Source organism: Delphinus delphis, chromosome 4 (assembly GCF_949987515.2).
Source record: "Delphinus delphis chromosome 4, mDelDel1.2, whole genome shotgun sequence".
Classification (NCBI taxonomy): Eukaryota; Metazoa; Chordata; class Mammalia; order Artiodactyla; family Delphinidae; genus Delphinus; species Delphinus delphis.
Window position 1 is genome coordinate 132,458,111 of NC_082686.1, and position 6,000 is coordinate 132,464,110.

The window sequence follows — 6,000 nt, forward strand, 5'->3', positions numbered from 1 at the left end:
AAATAGAGCTAAAATGAAAAATGTAGTACATGACTTTTTTTGAATTATGGTTTTCTTAGGGTATATGCCCAGTAGTGGGATTGCTGGGTCATATGGTAGTTATATTTTTAGTTTTTTGAGACACCTCCATAGTGTTCTCCATAGTGCCTGTATCAATTTACATTTTCACCAACAGTGCAAGAGGGTTCCCTTTTCTCCACACCCTCTCCAGCATTTATTGTTTGTAGATTTTTGGATAATGGCCATTTTGACCAGTGTGAGGTGATACCTCATTGTAGTTGTGATGTGCATTTCTCTAAAGATCAGTGATGTTCAGCATCCTTTCATGTGTTTGTTGGCAGTCTGTATATCTTCTTTGGAGAAATGTCTATTTAGGTCTTCTGCCCATTTTTGGATTTGGTTGCTTGTGTTTTTGATATTGAGCTACATGGAACTGCTTGTAAATTTTGGAGATTAATCCTTTGTTAGTTGCTTCATTTGCTAATATTTTTTTCCCATTCTGAGGGTTGCCTTTTCATCTTCTTTATGGTTTCCATTGCTGTACAAAACGTTTTAAGTTTTATTATGTCCCATTTGTTTATATTTCCATTTCTCTAGGACGTGGGTCAAAAAGGATCTTTCTGTGATTTATGTGATGGAGTGTTCTGCCTATGTTTTCCTCTAAGAGTTTGATAGTGTCTGGCCTTACATTTAGGTCTTTAATCCATTTTGAGTTTATTTTTCTGTATGGTGTTAGAGAGTGTTCTAATTTCATTCTTTTACATGTAGCTGTCCAGTTTTCCCAGCACCACTTATTGAAGAGGTTGTCTTTTCTCCACTGTACATTCCTGCCTCCTTTATCAAAGATAAGGTGACCATATGTGTGTGGGTTTATCTCTGGGCTTTCTATCCTGTTCCATTGATCTTTTTTTCTGTTTTTGTGCCAGTAACATACTGTCTTGATTACTGTAGCTTTGTAGTATAGTCTGAAGTCAGGGAGCCTGATTCCTCCAGCTCCATTTTTTGCTCTCAAGATTGCTTTGGCTATTTGGGGTCTTTTGTGTTTCCATACAAATTGTGAAATTTTTTACTCTAGTTCTGTGAAAAATGCTAGTGGTAGTTTGATAGGGATTGCATTGAATCTGTAGATTGCTTTGGGTAGTATATTCATGTTCACAATGTTGATAATCCAAGAACATGGTATATCTCTCCATCTGTTTCTATCATCTTTAATTTCTTTCATCAGTGTCTTATAGTTTTCTGCATAAAGGTCTTTTGACTCCTTAGGTAGTTTTATTCCTAAGCATTTTATTATTTTTGTTGTAATGGTAAATGGAAGTGTTTCCTTAGTTTCTCTTTCAGGTTTTTCATCATTAGTGTATAGGCATGCAAGAGATTTCTGTGCATTAATTTTGTATCCTGCTACTTTACCAAATTCATTGATTAGCTCTAGTAGTTTTCTGGTAGCATCTTTAGGATTCTCTATGTATAGTATCATGTCATCTGCAAACAGTGACAGGTTTACTTCTTCTATTCAAATTTGGATTTCTTTTATTTATTCTCTGATTTCTGTGGCTAAAACTTCCAAAAATATGTTGAGTAACAGTGGTAAGAGTGGGCAACCTTGTCTTGTTCCTGATCTTAATGGAAATGGTTTCAATTTCTCACCACTGAGAACGATGTTGGCTGTGGATTTGTCATATATGGTCTTTATTATGTTGAGGTAAGTTCCTGCTATGCCTACTTTCTGGAGGGTTTTTATCATAAATGGGCATTGAATTTTGTTAAAAGCTTTTTCTGCATCTATTGAGATGACCATATGGTTTTTCTCCTTCAGTTTGTTAATATGGTATATCACATTGATTTATTTGCATATATTGAAGAATCCTTGCATTCCTGGGATAAATCCCACTTGATCATTTTGTATGAATCTTTTAATGTGCTGTTGGATTCTGTTTGCTAGTATTTTGTTGAGGATTTTTGCATCTATGTTCAGCAGTGATATCGGCCTGTAGTTTTCTTTTTTTGTGGCATCTTTGTCTGGTTTTGGTATTAGGGTGATGGTGGCCTCATAGAATGAGTTTGGGAGTGTTCCTCCTTCTGCTATATTTTGGAAGAGTTTGAGAAGGATAGGTGTTAGCTTTTCTCTAAATGTTTGATAGTCTTCACCTGTGAAGCCATCTGGTCCTGGGCTTTTGTTTGTTGGAAGATTTTTAATCACAGTTTCAATTTCAGTGCTTGTTATTGGTCTGTTTATATTTTCTGTTTCTTCCTGGTTCAGTCTTAGAAGGCTGTGCTTTTTTAAGAATTTGTCCATTTTTTCCAGGTTGGCCATTTTATTGGCATATAGTTATATGCAGTTTCAGCTGTTACTTCTTTTTCATTTCTAATTCTATTGATTTGAGTGTTCTCCCTTTTATTCTGGATGAGTCTGGCTAATGGTTTATCAATTTTGTTTATCTTCTCAAAGAACAAGATTTTAGTTTTATTGGTCCTAGCTATTATTTCCTTCATTTCTTTTTCATTTACTTATTTCTGATCTGATCTTTATAATTTCTTTCCTTCTGCTAACTTTGTAAAACAATTTTCTTGAAGCCTTTAAATGGAATGCAAAATCTGGTGTGCTGTATGGCTATACAATGTGGAAGCCCAGTGGAAGGGGCCCTTGAAGTGCTTATGTGCCTTGTTTTGTGTGTGTGCCAAATCACACAAAGGACTAGTATGGAGAGTGGGGGCACTAAATCTCTTAGTTAATGCTGGGGAGGCTTTGGTTCATTTTTACCACATCAAAACATGGATGGATTGCCTACGGATTTACATACCAAAATTTTTAAAATATCTAAATATTTGAAATAAAAATTGTAAATACTCAGAGACATTAGGGGAGAATGAAGGAGATATATAAAGTAACAACATAAAACTTAAATTCATGGCACACCCCAACTTAATATAGCAACAGTCAGATTGATTGCTTCTTTTTATAGAAACACTCTCACTCTCAATGGTACAGATCTCTTTAATCAGAATTTTTAGTACTCCATTCATTCTGATTCAAGCAATCTGAGGCTAATACACTTTTCCCAGAAGTTATACACTATAAAAAGCCTTTAAAAATATTTGCATCTCTTAGCATAATACCCTCAAGGTCCATCCATGTTGTTGCAAATGTCAAGATTTCATTATACTTTTATGGCTTAGTAATATTTCATTGTGTATATACATCTTGTTTATCCATTCTTCTATGGATGCAATAAGACAGAGAAAAACAAATACTGTCTGATTTCACTTATATGTGGAATCTAAAGAACAAAACAAATGAACAAACAAAACAAAATTGAAACAGACTCATAGGTACAGAGAGCAAACTGGTTATCGCCAGAGGGGACCTGGGGGATGGGGAATGGATGACACAGGTGAAGTAGATTAAGTGGTACAAACTTCCAGGGGTGTAATGTACACACACATAGGGTATATAGTCAATAATAGTGTAACAACTTTGGTACAGTGATGATCATTTCATAATGTATAAAAATATCAAATCACTATGTTGTACACCTGAAGCTAACATAATATTGTATGTTAATAATAATTCAATTAAAAAAAGAAAGCGAAAAATATCTGGATCTCTGTAAACTTTCCATCAAGAAGGAAGAATGTTTCTAATTTAAGCTACAGCTGCAAAAGCAATACAGCCACCCAATACTTGGCTTCAAACCCAGAATGTTTAGAACTTGTGCAACACCTCTCTTAAGGCTATTAACAACCAGGGGCTTCGGGGAGACCTCTGCCCCTATGAGCCAATTCATAATCTAGGACATGTCTTTGAAAAAATATTAAAAGCCCAGAAGGGATATAAAAAAGACCTCAGCAGAATTAAGATAAACACTATTTCTTTCCTTTAAAATGAGCATGCAGGAAACATCATTTCTAAGCACCGATTTTACCTTGCTTCAGAAACATGAATATTGTCAGCTTTTGTATTGTAAGAAGCAACACGGGATCTGTGCCACAAAGTTCAAGATAAATGGTTGTTTGCTTAGTAAACCCCTCATCTCTTTACTGTTTCCCTTCCTCCCTTCTCGGAAGTCAAAACGTAAAAAGAAAAATGTTCAAAGTGAGACTTCATTTCATATTGAAATGCTGCAGGATAAATCCTTGGCACACAATGGTAACAAATAAAGATTGGATCAATGATGGTGAGCAAAACAAAACAAATGAGCAAGCACTCGCCAGCCAAGCCAGTTTCATAATTTTACTGTTCATGTCACACTTTCCCCCAAATGCATTTTCTGGAACCACAAAAAGAGGCTGTATGGGGATCATATTTGAACAAGGTCATGCAGGTGACCTTGACACTGTAAAATGCACACTCTTCTGTGTTGAGGGGTGCTTGGCTCAGCAGGAAGAGCACAGGCTATACAGTCTCATGACCTGGTCTTCACGTGGTTCCTAAACTGTTGTGTGACTTTAGGTAACACCACTTCACTTCTGTATGATTCTCATCTGAAGCACAAAGACTACATTCTCTCTAAATTCTAGCAGCTCCACACAGTTAACAGTTCTGTGATCTAACAAATAGTACTAGAAGGAAAAAAAAAAGAATAATTAAGCCAAGAGCACACTGAAATACTGAACTCACATTTTGAAACAACCCCCAGATAGAGTCCCTGCCGGTCCTTTGTGGGAGGGGCCCACACCAGCCACAGCAGGGGCCTGTCTTGACTATTGATCCTTTCCATGTCTGAAACTGCTGGAATCCTCCCAGACCCCATGACATAAACTTAAGAGAACTAAAATTCCAACAAGGCAAATCCACTAGGAACGAAGTGCCCAACTTAGACATTAGAAAAAAATACAGAATAAATCTAAAAGTACTTTAGGGATACTGAAGTACTAAAACTTTGAGCAGAAATCAGTAAATTAAAAAACAAAGGTAAAATATTTTTGGGATCATTTGTATATTTCGTTATTAGACAAGTTTCTCTGAATGTGTAGAGCACCCAAAACCACAAGGAAGAGGTACAGCATTCTCTCCTGAGCGTGAAGCCAGCTCTAGGTGTTGCTTCTGCAACTGCCATTAGTCAGTGATAATCCTTCTTCTCTTCCTTTGGGAGAGTAAGAGGGAGAGAATGCTGTCTGAGTGGTTTTGAATGAGAAAACAAACAAACAAAAAACAAAGATAAAGAGGGAGGGATAAATTAGGAGTTGGGGATTAACATAAACACACTACTATATATAAAATAAACAACAAGCACCAACTGTATAGCACAGGGAACTCTACTCAATATATTGAAATAACGTATAATGGGAAAGAATCTGAAAAAGAAATATATACATATCTGAATCACTTTGCTGTACACCTGAAAAAAATACAACATTGTAAATCAACTATACTTCAATTAAAAAAAGAAAGATAAAGAAAATTAAGTATTGAAAACATCAACCTCACAATAGACTTATCAAAAAAAAAAAAAAAGAGAGAGAAGACATAAGTTGGTAACTGTATAAAAGAAGACATAACTATACATAAGGCAAAGACTTTTTAAAAAATTGAAGCATTAGTTTAAAATATTCACAGGAAGAAAACCCCAGGACAAAATGGATTTATTGGCAAGTTCCACCAAACTTTTAAGGAACAGATCATCTGAATCTTTTACAAATTATTTCAGAGACTAGAAAAAGATGAATATTAGCCTTTTCATTTATATGGAGCCAGTAAAATCTTGATAGGCAAACCAGTTAAGGACTGTATGAGAAAAGGAAATTAAAGGCCCATTTTACTCATGAATATAAATACAAAAAAATTCTAAATAAAACATTAGCAACTCAACTCCTTTAGTGTATAAAAAAGATAATACACCATTATCAAGTTGGGTTTATCTCAGGTATGCAAGGATGTTTTAAAATTAGAAAATATATTTTTCCAAAGAAGAAATGCAGATGGCCACCAGGCATATGAAAGGATGCTCAACATTGCTAATCATCAAGGAAATGCAAATCAAAACTACAATGATATATCAA

At 35.2% G+C, this 6,000-nt stretch overlaps 1 non-coding gene across 1 annotated transcript; it reads left to right on the forward strand.

Annotated features, from left to right (window-relative positions):
• The first annotated feature begins 4,913 nt into the window (after window positions 1-4,913).
• Window positions 4,914-5,124, forward strand: LOC132425167 (small nucleolar RNA U3). Its single transcript, XR_009519365.1, has one exon. It is a non-coding gene; the product is annotated as a small nucleolar RNA U3 (small nucleolar RNA).
• Window positions 5,125-6,000: the final 876 nt, after the last annotated feature.